This window comes from Corvus hawaiiensis, chromosome 1, assembly GCF_020740725.1.
Source record: "Corvus hawaiiensis isolate bCorHaw1 chromosome 1, bCorHaw1.pri.cur, whole genome shotgun sequence".
NCBI classification, from domain to species: Eukaryota; Metazoa; Chordata; class Aves; order Passeriformes; family Corvidae; genus Corvus; species Corvus hawaiiensis.
In genome coordinates, this window is record NC_063213.1 from 88,094,510 (window position 1) to 88,107,006 (window position 12,497).

General features: G+C 37.8%; 1 long non-coding RNA gene across 1 annotated transcript; it reads right to left on the reverse strand.

Moving 5' to 3' along the window:
• Positions 1–3,214: 3,214 nt before the first annotated feature.
• LOC125329631 lies at positions 3,215–12,153 on the reverse strand. Its single transcript, XR_007205228.1, has 3 exons — positions 12,103–12,153; positions 7,566–7,665; positions 3,215–3,311 (listed from the first exon to the last, which is right to left on the reverse strand). It is a non-coding gene; the product is annotated as an uncharacterized LOC125329631 (long non-coding RNA).
• Positions 12,154–12,497: the final 344 nt, after the last annotated feature.

Sequence of the window (12,497 nt, forward strand, 5' to 3'; positions counted from 1 at the left end):
AAACTTCCTGAAAGGTGGCTGTAGTCAGGTGGGGGTTGGTCTCTTTCTCCCAGAAGCAACTGACAGAACAAGAGGACACAGTCTCAAGCTGCACCAAGGGAAATTTAGGTCGGATGTTAAGAATAAGTTTTTTACTGAAAGAGTGATAAAGTACTGGCATCATCTGCCCGGGGAGGTGGTGGAGTCACCATCCCTGGATGTGTTTAAAAAAAGATTGGCTGTGGCACTTGGTGCCATGGTTTAGTTGAGGTGGTGTTAGGGCATGGGTTGGACTTGGTGATCTTGGATGTCTCTTCCAACCTGGTGATTCTGTGATTCTGGCTACAGACCAGGGTCACGATTTTCACTTCAATCTATGCTGTTGGTATTTTTGGAGTTACACCTCAGGAGCAAAACTTGGGCACTTAGTTGCCACAGAGTAGTGTCAGGCACCTTCTGGTACTTGACTGCCAGCTTCTCATCCTGGCTTCTTGTTATATCCAACTTAGCCCACCAATTTTTGCTATTCAGATTCCCCATGAGCTTTGCTCCTGATACCTCTATGCCAATCCCAGTCCTTATCAAACTGAACTTCTGTGCCAGTCTACTTATTAGTTTCATCTTACTTGTGCTTTCCATGGCCATGTCAAACTGGTTTTCTCTCAAGCTATCCAAGCATAGCATGGCTTCTCTTAAAAAAGACAGATGATTTTTTCTTCAGTCTGTTTGTATATTGTCTAGAGCAGTCCAGAGCAAATATAAATAGCAACTTACTTAGGAACTTCTGCCCAGCTCTTTCTGCCTTGGTTCATACCCAGTTAATTCATGGATATATGGCTGTACAGAACGGTTATGTGTCCGAGTCATGTTAGACTGGACAATTCTTAGAGAAGATGGGTTGTTTTTTTCATCTGAAAAAAATTTAACAAGCATATAACATTTTTTTTAAGATTTAATGTTTTAACAGGAGCAATAAAATTCAGAACCCTATTGCACTGGAAATTTTTATTTCCTCCTTCAAAGAGAGTTTGTAGTGAAAGCTTGTATAAGTTGTTCTTACCACAGCCCAAGTAAGATATTTTTTCCTGATTCCATTCTCAGAATTATATGAGTAATTAGACAAAATTTACCAAAAATATCATCATGTGGCAGACACCCACTACAGAACCCAATTATCTCAAGTCTGGCAGTCATAAACATGAAGAACTGAGAACTAGAACTCCTACAAGCAGGAGTGTCAGCCAAAGTGATGACTAGAAAGCACTCTCAGTTCAGTTTCCGGGAATTACTGTTGCAATCCTTTTTACACTTACCATTCACAAGTTTGTTGTGTGAATGGAGATTCAAGTCCATTCAAAAATTTATTTTAAATACCTGCCTTCTACTCTTTCAGTTTTGAAAGCAACTTTCAGTTTAGTTAGTAGGGAAAGAGTATTGGATTTATTTATAGTTCAACAACATTTAAATCAAATGATGTCAAAAGTTTGGATTCAGTAACATGATTTAGAAAAAAAACCAAAGAACATGCTTGGGGTGAAAGGAATAATCCCAATTCAATCTAAAAGCAATCTGATTAAGCTGAAACTGTTTAAGGATTAGTGATTGGTATATACATAGGAATATTAGGTATAGGAATTAATTTACCACATTTATATTTAAATTCTATTAGTGGATTTTTTCATCAACTAGCTGTTACTGAAAAGGCTAAATTAGAAAATAAGTACATACAATTAGCTTTCCACTTGCATATTCATTTCTTGCCCTGGATGTCTTATTATAGGTTCAAACACTCAAGAAATATTAATCTCTGGAAAACACAAAGATAGTTTAACACTTCAGCATATATCAAATGCAATACTGAAAATATAATGTTGTTTACAGTTCAATTCCCATTCCACACAGATATAAAAATATAAAAGTTATACATGCACACATGAATACAACACATACTAATATAGAAAACTGAGTTACATTAGAGCGTGGCTGAAACACTGAGGTCTAGATTCTTCTTCTGAAATTGTGTGTGTCTTGGGTCATTTTGGGGGAAAAGACTCACTGAGAGAAAACAATTTAAACATGGAGGCTGAACTAAATGCAGTGTTTTAAATCCACTGAGTTGCCAGTAGCAGTTCTTTAAATGCAGTATAAGTAGCACTGATCCAAAGTAAGATAATTTTCCACGTGGTCCAAATATACTGCAGTATAATGCTGTACCTTCAGAATAGTGTAAGCTAGAGTTCATGAGCTGGCTAGAAACGATTTAAGGTACAAGAGGGGACAACTGCTAGCCTTGTGTCAAGGTTCAAAGACTCTGTTCCCTTTTGAAGGCAAGAAACCTGAAAATCAGTTGAGAGAAGAGTGATAGGCTGGGGAAAAAAGGTGAAGCAATATAATCCTACAAATTACAAAGCTTCTTCTTCTTTTAACTGTCATATGGACTCTGTATTTACTTAGATCAGGCTATAAAATTTCATTTTATAAGTAATGATCCAGCCTAATGAAAGCATAAAAATGCATGGCAAAACTGAAAAAAAAAAACAAACCAAACAAACCAAGCCAAGATTACTAAGAAATAAGTGCAAATCACTTTTGACAATAATACTCAATTTGAAAATAATCCTGTCTCAAGGACAGCAGGTAGATCTCAGTGTGCATATCGAGCATAGGGAGCAGGTTTTTAGGAGCAGAGGGCAGGCTGGGGGGGGTCGGCAGAGGTAAAGGTCAGGACATGCCCTGTGCCACACACAGCCTTTTCCAAGCTGTGGGAATAATAAAAAGGGAGGAGAGGTTCTCAGAGTGAGTCAGAGGTGTTTTAAATGTTTTTAGGTTTGAGGTTTTTTTGTTCCCCCCAACACCCTACACAGTAATTAAATATTTATGTTAATTGGCAAGAAATTAAGTTAAATTCCCCAGATTGAATCTGTTTTGTCCATAGCAATACTTGCCAAGTGATTTCCCTGCCTTTATTGCAACCCATGAGTTTTCTCACTCTTGATCTTCCTGTTCTCTCCTCCATCCTGCCTTCATGCTTGCCTGCCAGCCAGTGCCATTCCCACACAGGATGTTATTACAAATATCAGTCCTCAGAGAGAACAAGCACCACGATGCCACCCTCTACAATAAATAACTTCAATAACAGGGAAAATGGGCTCCACAAAGCATATTCCCTCACTATCTTCCAAAAACTTCAACCTGAATCTTCTTTTAGTTACATTTATTACTGTTATCAGTATTGCTTATTTTACCTTATGCCAAGGCCACTTCCCTCTGCAACTATGAAGACTATAACAGGTTTCAGGCTTTTTGAAATGTGATCTTTAATGATGAGGAAGCTGGAAAAAGAAAAAAACAGCAACCCTGATTTCACATATCTGTTGGGGAGGATGAAAGTTTGGTAAGAAAGTTTCACAGATATGTAGGCTTGGCAGAAAGATCTCTGAATGTAGAAACTGAGGATGAGGTAGAAATGGAAGCAAGTTTTGATATAGAGTAAAAGATGTTTTGCTGAAACACTGATCACTGAGTAACTGAAAAGGCAAAGGTTGGAGATGAGTTGGAAGGAGATTTTTATGAATAGGACAAAGGTATGTGACTACAAACAAAGACGTGTTTTTCACCAAGTAAATAAGTCTCAAGAAGAGCATAAGTAAATAGAAAACATGTCTTTACCAAAAAGAGAGATATGGCAGGCAAACAAGAAGTGTCGATGTAGGAAGAAAAAAAGAGGTCTGAGAATTTTCCATTGTAAGCTTAAATTGTAACTTACTTACTCTTGTGATTGGATAGTAATGACTATAATATGGTGATGGTAGTAGCTATGATAGGCTATAGGCAAATGTAAAGGTATTGTGTATGGTGCTTATTGGCTGTTATGTATTAAGATACTCTGCAAAGAAAAGTATATAATGCTTTGTAACTTGAACAGAAAGTGGCTTCAGGTATGCCTACAGCTGGAGCTGGCAGCTGTAGGGCTGGCTCTGGATACCCGCTCCCTGAACTGCTGTAACTTCGCCTATGCAATAAACAGCTTTCAAGAGAGCCGCCTGAAGTCCAGATATTCTTCATGAAACTTTCTCCTATACATATCTACTATATGTGATAACACATGGGATAAAATAAAAACACATTCATTTCTAATCCTCTCTTAAAATGTAAATTTGTAAGTATTTAAGAATAAAATTAATTTTGAATGTAAACATTTACATTATATTAAAAAGGACATATTTTAGGTATTTGAAAATCTATTTCTATATCGCTTATTACCTTCCATGTGTAAGGCATACCTACATATTTGTTTACTAATGCATAGAGTACTCATGACATTATCTGCATTTTAATAAAATAAGAACTGGTATTTGGGAACTTTTGTCAGGGACACTTCCCTGTCTGGCCACCCAGGAGTCACTCTGGCTGTCACATCCATACCACCTGAGCTGGGACTGAGGTCCCATTTCAGCTGCACACCTTACACTCACAGCCAGACTAGGTTTCCTCACTGGCTCAGCCCCAGATTTCCCATAGCAGAGTCTCAGTCAACTCAATCCTTAAAATAATTCAATCATTGTGGAATAACAAAATAACAGCCTGAGCTGGCTTTTAAAAAACCCTGGGCTTTTTTACCCTCACAGTCGAAGTGCAGAAATGTCTGGGACCATCAGCTGCTGCCGTGTCTCCGAGTGTCCAGTCCCCTGGCTGACTACAGGTCCCCGTGCCCTTTATCCAAAGGGCAGTTCATGGCCTCTTGCCTGGTGCTCACACCACCCAGAGCTCAGTCTGCAGCTCACACTACACCTGCATGCTGAGCTACCTGCACTGAATACAGTCCTTAACACTTTTACATCAAGCAACAGAGACCAGCGCGGAAATTTTAAAGAAAGCTGAGGCTGTGCCTGCTCCAGAACCAGAAGCACTATAGCTATTTCAGCACAGCTTACACCTCAGCAGGAAACTTACACTGGAGCAGAGATCCAGGCAGATGCACTGATGTAAGAACCATAACACTACCCTGCACTGCTGCATGGACTTGTGAGCTCCCGTGGTTACTTGCTGAGTTATTTCTACATAGTCACTCTCTGTTTTGCAGCATAAGCAGATCTGAGAACGCCCCTGGTGAGCAACAGGCCGGTGGAGCACCCCAACCTTTTCATCAGTACAAAGTGTAACCTTTCTGCTATCAACAGGAGATGGAAGTATTCACAGGTGCTGTACTCAGCAAAATGTAGAGCTGAACTACATAGTAAATCATCTTGAACAGAAGAATTGTCTTGTATGTTTTGGAGAGCAGTAAAGAAACCTAAAAGTCACACAACCCTATTTCTATCCAGCAGTGAATCAAATGTCTCACCTAAGCACATTTGAGTGCTGCACTGTAAGAAAATAGCTTAGACTTCATACAGGTCAAATCCAGTGTGATTAATTTACCTGCTTTTTCTTTTTCATATGGTAAACAGAGTGACATATATAGATAATATATGCCACCACAAACTGGATTATCGCCAGAAAACATTAAACAAGAATATATTTTGTGTTTTGCTTTAATAAAAATTCCCCTAGTGTCTTTCTGGAGATATCACATTTTATACAAAACAAACAGCTATGATTAAGGAACAAATGATTTCTGCTTAATTTAGTTTTAAGGCTCATCAGTTTTTTTTCTCATTAGATGAGCTTTTTTCAGCTGAAATTTGCAAGAATAATCAACAGGCGCTGTAAAAAAAGTGGTGTTTTTCTTTCTGTGGGATTATTGCTATTTATAATTTTGCATATAAGAGAAAAGTATGACTTTAACATCAGAAAAATTAGGGAAGCTCCATCTTCCTTATTTTTTAGAAAACTGTCTTGTCTCTGCACAGACTATGTATGGTAATATGAAATGTAGGCAAAAGTGATGAACCATGCCTGAATCCCAAAGTAAAACCTGTAAGTTTATCTTGCGTGATTTGAACTGAGAAAGGGCTTTGAGCTTAGCACTGGAACCCAGACATTAAGCAGAACTTCCCAGTATTTCAGTTCCACTTAGACTAAAGTCTTGACTTGGGCCTTGAGTTGAATAGACATCAGCTCCAGGCAGCGTCTATGATATCTTCCCAATAGTGAAGAGACTTGATTTTAACTTTTTTTTTATTTGGATTCTACCCGTCCTCTTTCCCCATCCTTTCCCATTATCACAGTATCTTGCTCTAAGTTTTCTGCACCAAAGAGTAGATTGAAATCAAATCACACTACTAGAAATATTGGATCAGTTACTGTCAATGCCTAACTACTCCAACAGGTTAATTTATTTGCAGTGACTTCTAGACTAAGAAACAAACCATTGATGCCATGAAGATTTTTGCCTTTTCTTTTATACCCCTGTTATACCTTTTTACAGCTTCTGTATTCCTAGTGCTTTTTGCCTACATTCTTGGACTTGTTTGTTAAGCTAAGAGACTAAACATTTTAGAAGCTTCGTAGCTAGGGATCAGTGTGCCCCAGACCCCAAGGTCCTCTCCAGAACATATTCTGTAAACCAAGATAGAACCATCCAGGGGAAGGTTCCTTGGGGAGGGGGGGCTCACTTGAACCTCTCATTGGGGAATCTTTGATAGATATGCTAATTAGTAAGGCCTATAATGTTATACCCAATGTTGGGGGGGACACACACGGGAGGAGAGACACAGAGACACAGGGAAAGACTCGGTGGGGTACATCTCGATGCATATGACCTGGACGTGTACACCTAAGGATCCTTAAGAATAAATACCAAGGTAAAATCCCTTTTCCCCTTCTAACCGTGTATGCCTCTCGATTTTAAGACCAAGAAAAGGCATCACCATGCTAATATGAAAAAGCTGCTCTTACGATGGAAAGCAATTTTTTTTCCTGATCATATCTGGATATTTCTGGAGATCAACGTTTGAGACAGAATCATGTGATATTGACTGATAAGTAACTCAGTGACCTTCAGTTACATAAAACACTTTAAATTTTAGGTATTTAGAGTGGAAGAAAACATAACACTGTAATGTTCATTTCTTATTCAATAATGAATATAGTTGGAATCCATACTTTAGCACAGTTTAAAGCTCTGGTTAAGCAATTTTTATTTATCTATCAGTGAATATTCTAGAAATAGAATTCAAATGGTAACGATGATGCTATAAACTCTCCTGATCAATAGGAACAAAGTAAATGAAAGGATTAAATCTTGAAAGTATTACACCCACCAGTGGCAAGGAGCAAGCTACATTAGCCAGGCACAAAACAACCATACTTAAGTTATGTATTTTGGTTGCTATCCAATAAAATAATGAACCACCAGAAAGGCACATTGGGAAAAAATGCTTCTATAAAAAGTAAACTAGCATCTAGAAAACAGGACTCATAAAAACAAGAACAAAAACACCCAACCCCAAAACAACAAAAAAACCCCTCAAACAAACAAAAACCCCCTACAAATAAATCCCCAAAACAGCCACCCTATTTTTTCCTATTTATCAATCTCACTTACTCATTACAATTCATAATAAATTACTAGAAAAATCCTTCTAAGTCTTTTTCATAGAGACTTCTAAATGCTTCAGAACAAAATCTAGCTGAATTCTTACCTCTTTTGTGATATTTCTGCTAATTTTCTTTGCATTGTCTGATCAGGAACATCAGGTCTTTATGAGAATAATTTCCAAGTAGAGGACTTCCAGTATGTTGCTGAAACACATATAGAAAACTCCTTTAGAGAATTATCTGTTATTGGAGATAGAAGAAAACCGTAACTCAAAGTAAATTCAAAGTGATCGCCTGCTTTAAAGTCTCCCTGTAACAATCTACAACACTCTGCTAGTTCTCTATTCTTTGAGGAGGAAGAGTCTAATCATCAGCTCCATAAATCAGCATAGTGGCAATGGAGACAATGGGACTCTGCTGATTTATACTGAGGCAGAGTCAGGCCCAAAGCTTCTATGATGTTCTGTTTTGAATCAATAGACAGAAAAATGTAAAGGAGCAGAAAGACACTTTACAATGTAATTTAGCATAAAGAACAGGACAACATTTTGAGGAGTGTTGTGTTTACTGTGTTAGTTTTCTTAATATTGGAAACAGTATATAAGTTTGATACTTACCTGGGAAAAAGGAATTTAAAATAACAGGCTCCCATCTAGCACGTAATTCACAAACGTCTTAGTCATAGTACATAAGATGAAGACAATTGAGTTACTTAAATCACATGCTGGTGTTACAGGACTCAGCTGAATTTCCATCCCAGCTATAGCCCCTTATCATCTGTTGTCATCACTCACCCATCATCAAAACTGTGGTCAGAACTGACACTGTAATCTGCAGCAAGAGAGGTGAAAGTCTGAGATGGAGCTTTCTGTAGTATAAAGGTCTATCTATTCACCTTTAAAAATATCAAAGCTGGCATAGTCTTAATATTTAGCTTTGCTTGAGAGTCCCTGTAGCATCAGAAAGGGTTTAAACAATTCTGAAAAGGAATGATTATTGACATCCATTCTTTGCATTTTGTCTCTTTAAAGTATCTGAACTGAAATGCATATTCCTGCATTTTCTACAGTCTGTTACCATCCAGATTATCTTGTTCTAGGCAAGATGCTCAGAAGACTCACATTTTGGACTTAGACTTCTGTTTCAGATTTTGTCACCTGAATTCCTCACATGAAGAAATATAGGCTATCTTCTTGAGAATTCATTTTAAGGAACTATATTCTCCATTATGTTCTTATTGCATGTTAGTTAATCAAAAACACATTAAATTTGCTAATGTTAGTAGTACTATGTTAGGGAAAGAAGCTGAGAGAAAAACTAGACCCTGTGGATAGCTCTATTTTTTTTATCTGGGTATTAGCACATACAGTCCAGTGTTAAAAAAGAGCCAATGTTATGTCATCCCTCAACACAGACTGGAAAGCATTTAGAGTGATATATAGTGCTAATTAGGGAAAGAAGGTTACAAACAGCAGGATATATTTTCTAGATAACTTCCCAAATGTGTTAAATTGTGGCCTTTTTACTGCACATAAAAACCCCAAAAAACAAAACCAAAACAAAACAAAACAAAACCCAAACCAACCCCCCCCACACCAAAAAAAACCAAAAAAACCCCAAAAAACAAACCAGTATTTCTTTTTCTGATTGAACAGTTGTTGAGCCCATTTACATCAGAATAAATGCAGATAAATTCACTCGTGTCAGAACACTTTAAAACTAGAATCTGGTTCATTTTCCATTCTTTCACAACTCAGGATGGGAACAGCTTGTTCAGAGCTCTTGCTTGCTCTGAACCCTCACTTTGTCATCTTCTCTACATTTAGAAGATTCTTGTCTTTTTCTCTTTTTTTTTTCACACTGGTTCTCCCTGCTTGGAATAGTTCCTTGTTTCTGTACAAGTCTCTTTCACTTTCTGATATTCCTTTACTTTCTGGTTTTCTACCACCAGCTTCATGTATTATTTTTGCTAGTAACATTTTTCATTAGCTGCTCTCTGGTGAAATCTTATTCTTGAGGCAGAATCTTCAGACTCTACTGAAGCTGCTTTGTTGTTAACGGTCTCTTTTAAAAAAACACAGTTCAGGGACTTAATGTCCTTAGAATTTTTTACTAGATTTTTGGCTGTTGCTATTTTGAAAGACTATTTATGGTCTTTTCCTGCCATCTTTTTCTGTCTCAGCTCTGTTTCAAAGTAACAGAATGGCTGAGGCTTTAGCACATTTTTTATCACAATTTTCTTTCCCATGTAAAGCCAAGATGTTAGTCATCAGTACATTTTTGAACAATATTTGTGGCGGTGCAGGTTGCCCCAGCCACCCTGATCACTGAGGAGAGCAGAGACAGTAAACAGTTGTGGTCAGAATCCCAACTTTAAGCACCCCACTTCTAAGTGATGGTGAGAACCCATAATCCCCTCGTTCTGTCATTTGCATGTTTTCTCCCAATTGGTTAATATTCTCCCCTCCCAATTTTATGTGTGAGGCCATGTTTATGCATTTCCCTTCATTGATATGTATAAGTTCTAGAAAGTTCTTTTTTCCTCAACATCCCATTTGTTCCTTCCTTAAGTCCCTCCTATGCAGTGTCCCTATTGGTTCTTCATTGTCAACCCCACTTACTTACCCCCATATCATTGGTTAAGATCCCTTTCCCTGCCTATTCCGTGTCCTGTATAAAATCCCTGGACCCGCCAAAAAATCTGGCTCTTCGTCCCTGTCCCTTCACGGAATAAGCGTACGTGGAACCCGAATGGAGAGTTTACTTCTTCGTCTCTGCTGGTGTGTGCCTTTTCAATCTGCTTAGAGGGAAGCCTCTTAGGGTGAGGTGATCGACTCTGACTGCCAGCTTGCTTCTGTGTGCGTTTAACTGCCGTGGGTGGTCGGGACCGTGGCTAGACCTCCAGGCGCCTTTTGGCTAGCACACAGCTCCCCGACAAATACTTTCCTGATAGTTTGATTTAATTTTATCTATTTCTTTAATTTCCCCTATTAACTTGTAGATAACAGAATGATACATATGTATTCATCTTGAGGGAAGCACCTGCATTATATAACTACAGTTTTTAGTAAAGTGTACCTATAACACTGCCGTGCAGCATATCACTGCAGTGTAGTGTAGCATAGTTTACACTCCTCTGCCTCCTTTTGATGTGTGTTTATCTATGCAAACATTCTCAAACACAAGAACAGAGCTAGTACTGCAGTGGAACTGCTTATTTCACACTGTTTAAAATGAGAACTTTTTCCTGGTTTTAGTACTAGATGGACTTTTATATCTAAAATACTACCACAGTTTTTGGGTTTTTTTTCCTATACATGTATCTCTTAATTATGCTAAATTAATCACTTGAATAGTTATTATTTTAAATGATTAAATAGTAAAAACCTTATCCTTTAGTAAGCCTCAAGTTCTCCTTCATGTCTCCCCCACAACTAGACAAAGTATCAGGGGTACATTCTGCAATTTTCCTGTGATTAATTGAAATACTCAATTACTCAAGTTTGGCTGCCTATTTTGTGTGAATTAATTACTTGGTATGTTTTCTTCTCTCCTTTTATGTTATTAAATGCAGTGACAGAGCTGACTGTGTGTCAAGAGAAAGAGCATTACCACACCTGAGGTAGTCATATAGTTAGAGTGAAAAATATAATTAGATGGTGTCAGTGAGAAACATTAGGTAGGCCAAAATATCTTTCTTTTGTCTCTGTATAATTTCTTCACATTAAATAACAGCAACTGATGATTATAGGGGTAATTTTATCAAAATTGACACTTTCTCAAAATTACAATTCTAATTCCTTGGTAAGGAGTGTAATCACGTCCTCATTTTCAAGAAATACCTACCTTTCATAGCAATGAGAACAGTTTTGGGTTTCAGTTTGTTTGAAAATCTATGTTCGCAGTACCAATACTTCTTTCTTAGCGGCCTAAGAAGGAAGAATTTCTCTCTGTAGGTTCTGCATTGGTGTCATGGTTTAGGAATGGTGCTCCCCAGTTTAGTGCTCCCACTGAAAAACTAGAAACCGTGCTCTAGTTGTTCTCTCCTCCCTCCCCCTACCCATCCGTCTGCAGTGGGATGGAGAGGAGAACTGAAGGCACATAAGGTAAAGATCATGGGTTGACATAAGAACAATTTACTGGAAACAGCAGTGAGATAAGAAATGAAGAGTGACAGTAACAGCAACAATACTAATAAAAGAGTGTACAAGAAAGATGAATGACATCCAAAAAAAGATCACCACGCAGGAACCCACAATATGCAACCCATGGCCACACCACCCCAGAAGAGATTCCCTTACCCTGCCCCTGGCATCGCTGTGAGGTGGTATAGAATAACCTCCCATGTGCCCCTCCTGGCTACTGCAAAATTTAACCCTGTACTGGCCAGAACCAGGACTATTAGCTTAGTAAAAAATACGTATTACTGAATGTTTTTTGGCTGTTCTGGGGTCAGAGTAAATCAAGCCTCACTGGTAGGACAAAAGAACTTATTTCCTTCTTTTTGAACTTTTTGGGATCTGAACATGGCATGTTTATGATCCTTGTTTGGTACATTGAATGCACTTCAGATTTTCGGATAATAACTTCTAAAGAGAAGGTGTTTTGAGATAAGGAGAATTATAGTGAAAATGTGGTTACCTGATAATGTTTTCTCCTTTCTCTCTGTCCTGTACCTCACATCCAAGAAAATTCAGATATTATTTTAGTCTAAATAGCTCGCATTACTTAAAATTATGGATGTTATTTATTTGAAAAATACATATTTCATTAATATTCATATTAATTTTGCACACAACTAAAAACATTTTCACCCCAAATAATATACTCTCTATTGCTTTTCTAAGGGATCCATGTCCAGGAAAGTATCTTGTACTCTCCTGCCAGATTTGATTTCTTTTTGAGTCTGGTATTTGGTCTATGGATTTTGGCATAATCTCATTTCAACTGCTCTCCAGAGCACTTATGATATTCATGTTGCTGAAGTTATTCCAGAAGGCCATGATCAAATCTGAATGCAGCTTTCTATAAATCAC